Raw genomic sequence first — 13295 nt, 5'->3', positions numbered from 1 at the left:
CACATATATATGGAATCTAAAAAAAAAAAAAGAAAAGGTTCTGAAGACCCTAGGGGCAGGACAGGAATAAAGACACAGACACAGAGAATGGACTTGAGGACAAAGGGAGGGGGAAGGGTAAACTGGGACGAAGTGAGAGAGTGTCATGGACATATATACACTACCAAATGTAAAATAGATAGCTAGTGGGAAGCAGCTGCATAGCACAGGGAGATCAGCTTAGTGCTCTGTGACCACCTAGAGGGGTGGGATAGAGAGCGTGGGAGGGAGACGCAAGAGGGAGGAGATATGGGGATATATGTATATGTATAGCTGATTCACTTTGTTATAAAGCAGAAACTAATACACCATTGTAAAGCAATTATACTCCAATAAAGATGTTAAAAAAAATTTGAACATTCTGAAAAAACGTTTTGATTTTTCTCAACTTTGAACTGAAGGTGATTTTAGGTCCACAGAGTTACATAAAGCAAATGTTTCATATGCCAGGATGTTGTAGTAGATAAAATGAAGAACTTAACTTTGGAGGTTTGAATTCTGTTCCCACCTTAGTCCATGGCTTGCACGATCGTAAAAAGGGGTAGTTGAATTAAGAGGAAAAATTATAATCTCCTTTTATGCTTAAAATTCTATACCATTAGATCAGTGATGGTGTGTACTCACCAAAAATGGCAGCACATAATTCATCATTCATAAAATATGCATTCAGCATATAACATGTGCCAGGCACTGCTCTAGCCACTGGGAATACAGTTCACCGACCTTCTCAAATACAGAAGTACAGATATATCCTGTTAATATAATAGGCATTTAATAAATCTTGACATATATTATACTCATTCAATAAATTATACTCTTGTTCCCCCCATTCCACTGAAACTACAATCAATGACCTCTATGCTGCGAAAACTAATCATCAATTCAGTTTTCATCAGTTAGATCTGTCTGTAGCATTTGACCCAGTTGATCATTCCCTCCTCCTTGAAGCATTTTTCCCTCTTGGTTACCAGGACACCATTCCATGGTCCTGCTATCATAATGGCTGCTTCTTTTCAATTTTCTTCGCTGTTTCTTTCCATCGCTCCTGATCTGTAAATATTGGAGGGCTCCAAAATCCACCCTACTACCTCTTTTATTCTCTATTTTCACTTACTCCCCGGGTGATTTTTATTTTAGCTACCCTGACAACTCCCAAATTCATAGCCTCAGCTTCACTTCTTCCCTGAACTCCAGCATGACATATTAAGTACCTATTTGACAACTGTACTTGGAATAAAATCCAAACGCCGTTTTCCCCTTGCTCACTCTGAGACTCTGAGATTTACATGAGGAGATTTATTGTGGAGTATATATGGGACCAATATCTGTGATGGCTGAGGTTGAAGGAAGCAACATTGAAAAGTGGAAGATGCTGAACTGTTGATGCAGTTACAACAGAGGCCTCAGCTGATCCTATAGTGAGCTCTGGAGCTGAACCCTCACAACTGTTCCAGTTGAGGCAAGAGAGATCTGTACCACCACATGAAGTCATTATCGGATGCAGGCTGCCCCCAGAGAGGAGGGTAACCTTGGGCAAGGCAGCTTCCTCCTATCAGGAGCAGTTCCTAGGGAGGACTCAGCTCTGAACCCTCAGCATCCAACATTCATGGCAGCTGAGGGAATGAGTGTCTCTTCCTGAAGGGAGACCTGGGTGGCACAGCACAGCTTCTACTATAACCACCCCAGTATCTGGTAGCATCTCATTCGCATCACTTTCCATCCTTTATGCAGCTTAATTTTTTTCCTCAGGGTATATACTATGTGTTTTACTTATTTGTTTGCTGGTTATTCCCTACTAGAATATAACACCATAAGAGCAGAAACGTTCTTTTTCTCTTTCTTCTTTAATCCTATAGCCCCAACATCTAGAAACAGTGCCTGGAACACAGTAGGTGCTCAATAAAAATTAGTCAATGAGTAAGTAAATGTATCACATATTTACTCTATGCTAGAAACTATGCTACGTTCCAGGAATACAGAAGCAAGAAGACAGACGCTATCCTTATGGAACTGACAATCTCGTAAAAATGATATACATATATAGCACACATGGATAAAATATGCATATATAAACAATATTTTTAAAAGTGCAGTTACAGCCAAATGCTGTTATCTAGTGTTTTACTAATCTATCTAGATTCAACACATCTGGTGATCTATCATACAAAACTCTTTACTAAATGACAATGTCAGAGACTAAAAAACAGTGGAAATTTTAGTTAGAGAGTTATTTATTGTTCCTGCTAATTTTTGGAAAGAAAAGTTAGATCTCTGGGACACGTATCTTCTGCCCAGTTTGGGAGGAAAGAATGAAGGACAAAATAAGAGAGAGACTAACTCAGAGAAAATGAGTATGTACTAACTTAACTGGAATTTTTATCGACCAGCATTCTGTTTTCTGAAATGATGGAAAGCGAGGCTATAACTGTATCTAAATAGATAAGGGATAAAATGTTTGTAATAAATGGATAATTCATAGTCACTTTATACATACAAATATAATTTTTCCATTACTTTAGTTTCAGCGACAGTTAAAATGTAATAAGGACTAGGAAATAACACTTCAGCTTTTATGTCATTGTGGAATCACAGATTCATCTTTTAAAAAGCAGCCTATCTCCCTAAAAGCTATGTTTTCTGCTTTCTATAGAATAGAAATAGTTCCATTCACAACTAACTAAATAACTTTGCCTTATAGAGCTTCAGCGAGATGAATCCTGTTTCTCCCTCTACTTGTTTTATTTGAAACATGAAAGCCTTTCACTCTGAGCTGTCTGTGCGGTAGTGAACATGACAACCTGTATTTCAATTCTTGGGCTGTCATAAACAAGATACTTGGCATTTCTAGAATAACTTGTATGAGAAATCTCAAATTGCTCTATATTTATGAACTTGCCAGCCTCTTTGCTTCCTTGCACATTATTCTTACAATGCGTGAAATGTAATCTGGGGGTGAGTAGGTTTATGCACCCATCTTCTATGTGCCACTTCACCCTAGAGCAATGTAAGCCTTTAGAAGATTGTAGCCCATATAAATTTCTACCTTAAGAGTGAAAAAAAAAAAAACCCAAAACAAAAAATGTTTTAATGCTCATGGGATAATAAAACCAATGGGTCCTACTATTCTTCACTCAGACAGTTTGATGTGGTCCTCTATTAAAATAAATTTTAGGTTTCTGAAGAATACCTTAACTGTCAATTTTACATGGATTTACTGAGATGTCACCTCTATTCTTGGATATGTTTTATAAAAGAAAAGGTGATTACTAGTCTGGTATTAGAGTATGCCGATGCAGTCTAATTATATCATTGCTTTGATGACTAATAGTTAGATGACAAGGTCCTTACAGGGGGTCTTTCAGAGCACAATAAACATTAGAACTCTACAAATTATCCTTGTTGACAATTAATTAATCCTCCTCTTATAATTGGAGGTGATATACCTGAGTACCTCTAAGCACAAAAGGGCTGCTGCAGCCCCTCAGTTTTAGAGTCAACAATATTTGGTAAGATCCGCTGTGGACGGTTACAGAATTTTATAAAAAGAAGTGACAGGAAATGATCTCTTACTCTGAACTCGAATGTATTGATATATCAGGTATCACAGAAGCAGCTCTAATGTGCCTAATACCTCACATACCATTGCACCCGTGTCTGCCTCACTCTACTTATACCTCTGTCTCTCTTCTGTTCATCTCTCACTATCACATTCTTAATCTGCTTTCTTTGAGCCTTCCTGCTTTTTCCCTTGTTTTGTGTATTTTTCTTCTTTTCCTGGTCCCAGGTGTTTCATGTGAACTGACCAGAAAGTGTATTTCAAGTGTATATTTTATGGTTTCTAATATTTTCCCTACAGAAAATTTATTTTCCTATTGACTGTGTTAAAAACAGGAGAGTAAAATTTTTTAAATTTCCTTAATTTAAAACTTTTTCAATTATGTGTAGATCTTGACTTTTATGAGTTGTAGTTTAAGTTGGAAAAAAAAGATTACTTACTTCAGGTTTGGTCAGTGTTCTAAGACTAGATCCCTGCCCATAGTACATGTCCAATAGGTGATTTTTGGATGAATGCTCAATATACAAATACTAAATTGTTACTACGGTATTATTTTTTTTAACATCTTTATTGGAGTATAATTGCTTTACATCTCGCATCTCCCTCCCAGCCTCCCTGACCCACCCCCCTAGGTGGTATTTAATAGGTAGTCTTGCAGCATGCAGCATCCCCCAGACACAGGTAGACATTTATTAAAACCTAAATCTCCAGAGGGTGTTGCTTATCTGTTTTTGCTCATCTGCATACCAAAATCTTGACAGTAATGGCCAGGTAAAGTTCACCTGGATGAGATTTCTATGTGTAACCATACCTAGAGGGGGTCTTTAATCAGAAATCTTATGAACACTCAAAAGTGCTGAGAACTGCATGTGCATTATCTCACATGCTTCTGTTCAGTGAACTCCAAAACAACGCTTCTTAAACTGTAATGTGCACATGCTTCACCTGTTTGCAGATTCCGGTTCAGCATGTCTGAGGCAGAGCTTGAGGTGCGATGTTTCCAACAAGCTCCCGGGTGATGCCGCTATGGATCCCACTCTATTAGCGAGGGTCTAAAGGGAATGGGGGTTTGTAACAAAAGTTTTGCTGTCACTCTTCAGTTCGTTCTCGCTAAGGAAATGTTGATAAGCCTTAGCTAGTGGGAGTCTGGCCTGTATTCTCTCCTGTCATCTGATCTGTCCTGGGGGGTGTCTGTGTTTGCTGTAGAACTTTGTTACTGATGACATAGAGTCCTTAGTATTGACTTAACCCTGGGAACAGCTGCTGGTTCCTGATTGTAACTCCAAGTCCAGTAGGAAGATGAATTATTCATCTTTTGGGAGCCTCCCTAGGTCCCTACACATCCATAGATTTATTTTTCTTTGGTTGTTCATTGACCCACTTCAATACCTCCCCCCTTCTCTAAAGAGTTGGCACCAAGAACAACTTGAAAATCTTGACAGTCTGTTGACTTCAGTTTGAGAAAAATTATTTCCTTCAAGATAAAGTGGGAGAATATAATATATAAATGAAGAATGAGGGAGCAAAATAAAAATGAGGACAAATGCTAAGAAGTGGAATTATCTTCCTCTCTGGTGTTCCTCTTCTTCTTCCTTCCTTTTTTACATTCTACTATGGAGAGGAAGACAATTGTGTAGGCACTTAGAGCCTCAACTCCCTCCATGCTAGCACATTTATTAATCTTTGAGATCTTTCTCACATTTTATTAAGAAGCAGTTTTCCTAGAGATCCACAATAGTTAATGGTCAAGTTATTTGAAGTCTAGAATATACAATATTGCTCATTTTGCCATTTAGATAATATGCTTTGGGGTGACTGAGTGCACTGGGAATTTGATCTAAAGGCAAGTGAATGGGGTATTTTCATTTAATGCTTCCTTTTTTTTTAATTTCAGTGGAAAAGAATCAGGTAATTACTGTAATTACTGCACTGATGGTTCAGTGGGGGCAAAAATGAAATCCATTACAAACTGGAAAATGTAAAAAATAAAAGCTTTAACAAATTTCTCTATAAACTATTTCCTGTAGCTCTCTAGTCTATTCCCTGAGCAGGTAGGATGGGGCATAAACTTGTCAGTTAAAGAGATTTTAATACCCTTCACTTTCAAACTGGCTACTTGGCTCCTTGGCCAGGCACCCATAGGCAGCAAACAAGCTGCACACCCACTCAGAGTGGCCCGTGAGGCAGAACCTAGGACCCAAGTGCCTGAATGCTTCCTTTTCTTCTCCTTCCCTTATCTTCTCACCTCCTCCCCCAAAGAGCTGCTACTTCCCCTTTCTCTTTAAGTAGACACAAACTTCCTTTATGTCATATCCTGAGTTACCATTCCCATGACTCACATTAGAACTCTGTGGACTGAATCTACTGTGTCTGACCATCCAGTCTAGTCTCGCCCTGAACTAAATTACTCCCCAGACGTAGCAACTTAAAACAACAAATGTTTAGCATCTCACACGGTTTCTAAGGATCAGGAATCCAGAAATGGCTTAGCTGGGTGGGTTGCCCTCCAGCTCTTGCCCAGGACTAGTTTCTGAAAACTTGACTGGAACTAGAGGATGTGTTTCCAAGCTCAGTCATGTGGCTGCCAGAAGGAGGCTTCAGTTCCTCACAAGAGGGCCTTTACAAGGGGCTGCTCACAACAGGGCTTCCCCCAGAGTGAGTGATACGAGAAAGAGTGACCAAGATAGGAGCTGCAGTCTTTTACAAACTAATCCCAGGAGTGACTCACTTCTGCCATATTCTGTCCGCCACACAGACCGAGCCCGGTACAAAGCTGGGAGTGCGGGGACAGGACAAGTGTGTGAGTACCAGGAGGCAGGGATCAATGGGGGCTTGGTTGGAGGCTGGCTACCACATTTTCCCCCGTGGGCTGGCTGCTCAATGGGAGCAGGAGTGTGGGGACAGGACAAGTGTGTGAGTACCAGGAGGCAGGGATCAACGGGGGCTTGGTTGGAGGTTGGCTACCACATTTTCCCCCGTGGGCTGGCTGCTCAATGGGAGCAGGAATGCGGGGACAGGACAAGTGTGTGAGTACCAGGAGGCAGGGATCAATGGGGGCTTGGTTGGAGGCTGGCTACTACATTTTCTGCCAGTGTTCCTCAATGGGAGCAGCACCGCCATATGTGGTAGGACAGTTCTTGGTTGGGTGGGACGGTCCCAGGCATGGTTGGACATTTAACATCCCTGACCTTCACCCAGTAAATGCCAGCAGCACTTCATAATCAGTCACAATCAAAAGTGCCCCCCTCAATATTTTCAACATGGCTAGTATTCATGGCCGGTTGACAGCCTATCTCGTATGTGAGTCAGGAGGACCTATGCTTTGGGAGTTAGTTAGAGTGAAAATATATCAGTATATTATTTTCAAAAAATAATGGGCACTTCCCCCACTTCCTGGAAAGCTGGCTCACTCCTGAACTTTGTGCTCCCCCTGAAGCCTTCTCAAGTTGTCTTTCCATCAGGAATTTCAGGCGAAACTCTTCCACTCACAGCTGTCTACCTTCTTCGTGCTCAGGGCTGGGGGCACTGCTGGAGAAGATCACCCAACCCTTGGGAGGGGTGTACTTCCAATTCACTCCCACAGCACCTGGGCCATCAGCACTGCCCCAGGACTCCTGCTTCCCTGGTCAGCTTTGTTCCTTCAGTCTCCACGGCATCTTTATAAGCCTTTTCCTCCATTTACCTGAAACCTTCTACTCCACCCCTTCATACTTCTACCTCACTCAGACCTCAGATAACCTTGCCTGCTACTTCCCGAAAACATGTTAAGCACAGACAAGAATGCCCAGGCCTTCCTGCCACCCCTCCCTCCACACCACCTGGCTCTATACCTGTGCATACCTTCCCCTAAGACTGACCTCTCTACCTGTACCTAGGTTCTCATCACCTTGGACCTCCTCAGGCACTTCCCTCCAACAATTACCCTGTCTCTGTATTTCAACATTAACATTTTCATTAAATCCTTCCCATTTAAAGACTTCTCAAGTCTCTTTTACCTTAAAAAAAATAAAAAATCCTCCCTCCAACTCTCCTTTCCCTCCCACCACCCATTTTCCTCTATCCCTCTCTTCCCCCTCACAATGCAAGCTCTTGAAATAACTCTTCACATTTGCTGCAGCTTCCTCACCTCCCTTCCTTCTCAACTGACTATAGTCTGCTTCTGCCACAACTCTCCTCTGAACCTGCTCTCACTCAAGTCACAAACAGTCTCCTTTTTGCTAAATTTCATGAACATTCTCATTTCTTATCTGACTTGACCTCTCAGCATTTGACACCGTCCATCTCTCCCTTCTCTGTTGGAATGTCCTCTTCCCTTGCCTTCTATTCAACCACATTCTCCTAGTTTCCCTCCTATACCTGTGGCTGCCCCTTCTCTGTCTCCTTTTGGACACTGTTTCCCTGGTCCTTCTTGTAACTCAGTGTCCTCAAGTCTCTGACCTTGGTTCTCTTCCCTTCCACTACATACTCTACCTAGGTGATTCCATCCATTCTCATAGCTACAATGAATATTTATATGCTAATAATCCTTGAAACCATGCCAGTGGTCCAGAAGCCTCTCTCGAGCCTCAGATCTGTATTTCACAAGGTCTTCTAGATGTTTACACCTAGAACCCCACAGGCCCTCCACTGGATGCCCCACAGGCATCTCCACTCAATCAGGCCACAGTTGAACTCTTCTCTTCACTTCTCCTCTAAAACCTGCTCCTTCTCCTGGGCATTGTCCTTGGCTCCTCCTTCTCCCTGACACCTACATCCAATCAGTAGCCAGATCCTCACCATTCTACCTTCCCCAAACATTTCTCAGCTCAGTGCATTTCCACTTGCACTGTCACTAGCTGAGTCTGGGTGTCCTTTTCTCTTTGGATTACCATGGTAACCTCCCAACAGGTCTCTTGGTTTCCAGTCTTCACATTGAACCCGCAGTGATCTTTCTGAATCTATAATCATGCCCCTTCCCTCAACCCTGTTTAACGTCTTTACTGACTCCCTCTCGTCTGCAGGATATAAAGCTTTTTCATGGTCTGGTCTCTCCCACACTGTGTCTGACCATCACTCCCTGCAATGTATCCTTCAACTACACTGAACTATTTGTAGTTTTATAAGGTTGCTTGCTGTGTCTTGTCTCTGGACTTTTGCACATGCTTTTCTCTGTTCTTTCCCTCTTGTGGGTTTACTCCTATTCATCACTTTTTCCATGATGCTGTCTATGGTCTTCTTGTAACAGAGTTAGATGTTCTTCCCTTCTTCTATCATGTTACTTTGTGTTTGCCTCTATCACAGCACCAGTCATGCTTTAGTTGTTCATCCTTAGACTTTAGGGAAAAGACCCTTTCTTCTTTGTGGTTTTACCCCTAGAGTCTATATAGGGCATGGTGCATATTAGGAGCTCAATAAATAACTATTAAATAAAGGAGTAAATCACTCTGTTAATATGTATCACATGAATGGCTTATGATGGACACGTAAATATTGATTGAATCTGAACTTTGAGGGAGGGGAATATTAGAGAGATAAGAGATGAACTTAAAGGGGATAAAGAATCAAAGAGATAATCCTCCTGGTATCATGTGTTGGGGCCAGAAAGCCAGATGTTCCTTTTTTTAAAATTTATTTTCTTTATTTATTTGGCTGCGTCGGGTCTTCGTTACGGCATGCGGGATCTTTGTTGCGGCACTCGTTGCAGCATGCGGGCTTCTCTCTAGTTATGGCGTGCGGGTTTTCTCTTCTTTAGTTGGGGTGCGTGGGCTTAGTTGCCCTGCGGCATGTGGGATCTTCGTTCCCCGACCGGGGACTGAACCCGCGTCCCCTGCATTGGAAGGTGGATTCTTTACCACTGAACCACCAGGGAAGGCCCCAGATGTTCCTTCATCCTCACCCTTTATCTCCTTTGGCAAGAGGAAATCATCTGCCACTTAGAGAAGCCACTGTTGACCCTGGTATTGCCATTTCAAAGATGGTATTAAAAACAAAGGCTGTACCAGGATGGGAAAAATAATTGTTTTTTCTTTCTTTTCACAGTTCAGGTGCAAAAGAACTAAGGACTCAAATAGAGAAAATACTCTAAAAATGCAGTGGTTTTCTGGGCTGAAGTTTAAGAAATATTTACTGTTTAGTATTTTTAGTGTTTATTTAGGTGGATATCTTGAAACAAACAGGCTTAGGCTTTATCCTGCAAGTTCAAAAAAAGGCAAATCAATATATTTTCTAATGGCAATGTCCCACCTGCCTTATTTATTGAAGAAAAGAGTGTACAGTTACTAGCAACACCCACACGTAAGTAAATGAAACACTATTATGCAAGAATCTGAGGAACACTAACTAAAGAGCAGCCTGGTATTAAAAAATAAATAGAAGTGACTCCTTCTCTTCATTGTAGCCACATGTACTTTCCCTTGCACCTCAGATCTCCAACAGATTTAATTTCTCTCTGGTTTGTCTTCACAACTGAGGAGGAGAAATCCTGGATTTGGCAGGCGCTGAACTTGGAACCCACACTGACTCAAGCAGTGCTGTTGCTTCAGATCATTCCTGAGGCCAGTAACACTTCCAGCCCCAGGGAAACCTCTGTTCCAAAATTTTCCCTCATTCCACAAGGGAATTCTTTTTGCAAAAGGCTTTGGCTGTTCTTAAAGCTTTCTCTCATTTTGTCTTTTAAAAAGTTTTGTGGGATTGGAACATTGCAGGTTTTTCCCCTCCCTCTTCACCCAGATGTTTCTGGTTCTCAGGATGTACACCTGTGAAGCTGGGTCACTTGGGACAAATGTTTGAGTTTTATTTACAGCAGAGAAGAATGTGATCTTCACATACAAATGTTCAAAATGGTCATTTTGTTCTCAGGGACCAACTGCAAGACCTACTAGGGTAGAATTTGTAGGGATATAAAAAAAACCCATAAAGGTCAAATTATCTAATTGTTAAATAATTTTTGAGTGCCTACTCTGGTTCCCCAGCACTATTCTATTTAGGTGCTGGGAATACAGAAGTAGGGGGGAAAAAAATAGAAGAAGAAGAAGAAGTAGAAGAAAGAGACAAATCTCTAATTGGGGAAGGAGATAAGTGAAGATGGACAATATTAAAAAAAAAACAATAAACAAGTAAATATAGAATTTGTTAAATGAAATTGTCCTGAATTTTGAAAGATAAATTTGTACACTGAGATGCCTGCTTTTTGCCATGAAGGTGATCTCCTTGCTTCAACGAAGGATGATATATGTGAGGTGTCTAGTATAATATCTGACTCGTAAGTAGGTGATCAATAATATTAGTTCTTGTTCTCTTCCTAACATGAGCTACCAATCCAACAAAAGTGTTTTTGTACACTAAGAGTAAAGTGTTGTAAGACTCACTTTTAGCAAAATGCATCACTAAACTTCAATCTAGAGGGACTAGATGCAACCATGATGGAATAATTCATATCATCAAAAGTTACTGTTACTCACTCAATTCATTCTAAATCACTTTCATAATAAATATTATCAAGAAGCTACTATTTATCAAGCACAGTGTCAAGCAATAGGAATACAGAAATTATGGAGACACCACCCCTGTTCTCAGGAGTGATTAGATAGGGCAGCAGTAACTCTAAAGATAAAGTCCCATGGACAAATACAATCTTTTGGGAGCCCAAGGAAGGAAAGGATATTTTTTTGTATTTGGGGGGAGAAAGGAAGGGAGAAAGGATATTTTTTGTACTGGCGGGGGAGAAAGGAGGAAGAGCATGAAGAGGAGCTTCAGCAGGCACATGTCCTCTGGGATGAGCCATAGTTTGCCAGGTCGGGGAGGAAGCCAGGAAAGCCCGTGGAGTGTCTAGGCCCCAGGAGTTGTCTAGTTTGCCTAAAACACAGAATGTGCAAGGGGCATGGCGGGAGATGGGCCTGGAAGGGGGTTTGGGATCACAACATGAGTGTCTTCAATGGCAGGGGAAGGGCTAGTATTTCACGTGGACGGTACTGTGGCACATTTTGAGATTTTTGAGCTGAGAAATAACACAATCAGCTATGCATCAGATGGCAAGCAGGGAATGGGAAGACCGGTAAGAGATGACTGTAATCAGCTAGCTAAGAAGGAATGAGGATCTGAAGTAGGGCATAGCTGCGGAAATTTATAAAAGTTTCGATCAAGATGATCCTGCTTTACTGTCTTTGTGGTACCTGCCACAATTTGGAATTACCTTGTTCATGCGTACCTGTGACTATGGTCTTTCTCCCTCACTAGATACAAACTCCACGAGAGCAGGGACCTTGTCTCTTCCCTTCTTTGCTGCCTTCCTGGTGCCTACAATGGTTCCTGGCCCACAGCCGGGATTCGATAAAACATATGTTGAATGAACGGATGACTCAGGTGGAAAATGAATTGATATTGAAAAATGACTGATGCAGAAACAGGTGGGAGGCAGAAGCCTTGAGATGCTTGGAGGAGAGTTTCCAGCTTGGTCCCAGGAAGAATATTTAACACATGGCTGGACTAGCTTCACATATATCAACTTATTTTCTTTCGCACTTGCACTGTATGTCTTTAAAAGATGACTCTTTCTTTATAACGACTCGTTGTTGTTTTGTTATCATTGTCCATTTGTTGTCTTGTTTGATGGTTTTTGGTTAAAGGCTTGCCAATGAAGTCTGTTTTTCATTTTTCATCAAGAGTGCTTTCAAGGGAGGAGACCCTTTCCCTCTACCATTGGTAAATTATCAGGACCCCTGGAGATGTGTACCATGAGTTGAAAAGGTTTATCTACAATCAGTAAGAAAAGAATCTAGGGCCTGGCTGGTTGCAAATTCCTACATGTAAAGAAACTCTCCAGTTTTGATAAATAGTGCTTCCAAGACTTGAAATATTTTTTTTTAAAAGAGGTGGTACATTTTCCGAGTTACTATTATACTAAAAGCAGAGAGGAAGCATGGATTCCAAATCTGATGTGGAAGGAGAGGGCAGGTCAAAGAAGAAACTGCATCAGAGAACTGGAAAAGATGAAAGGACATGTGACTTGAGGTTGATTTTTGAGAAATGAATTTGTAGCCTCTAGGAAAGTAGGAATACAAGGAATTCTAGGGCCAAGAATTATGGAGCCAGGAATTAGAAAGAAATAATTGGCATCCATTGGCTATGTGAAGTGGCCTTGTTCCACTTGGGGGTTGAGCTAAAAGATTCTCCATGGAAAAAGTGGTACCTGCATTGTGAGGATCCAGGGAAAGGAGATAGTGGAGAAACATTCTCCTGGAGGCATTTCATGAAAAATGGGAATGGTGGAGGCAGGAATAGCAGCATTAGGCAGGAAGTTCTAGAGGAAGCTGGCTTACCCAAGGTATGTGGAGAGACTGATGGTGCTGATTGGTACAGCAAGGGGGGTTTATGATTACCTTCATATTTCACACTGCACAACTCCAGGGGGCACCACTCACATGTAGCTTATGTAAATGGGGTTGTGCTCCAGGGAGTGACAGTCACCTAGCCAGTATTCTCCACTGCACCGTTCCAGAATGCCTCTCCAAGCCCCTGAAATAGTACAGTGAGGAATACTGTCTACTTGGGAGACGAACATCTTGGGTTTTGGTGTTAGGATTCTTTTGGTTTCAAACAGAAACTCAACTCAAAGAGCTTAACCAATAGAGGTGATGTACTGGCTCGCTCCGGTGCATTCTGGGGACAGAGCTGGCCTCTGTTTCCCTCTCTGGGCATGGCCTTCCCCTGGGTGTTAGTAACA

The sequence above is a fragment of the Balaenoptera physalus genome, assembly GCF_965194825.1.
Source record: "Balaenoptera physalus genome assembly, chromosome: 4".
Lineage (NCBI taxonomy): Eukaryota > Metazoa > Chordata > Mammalia > Artiodactyla > Balaenopteridae > Balaenoptera > Balaenoptera physalus.
The sequence above is the reverse complement of the archived record's forward strand: the minus strand, read 5'-3'. Positions refer to the sequence as shown.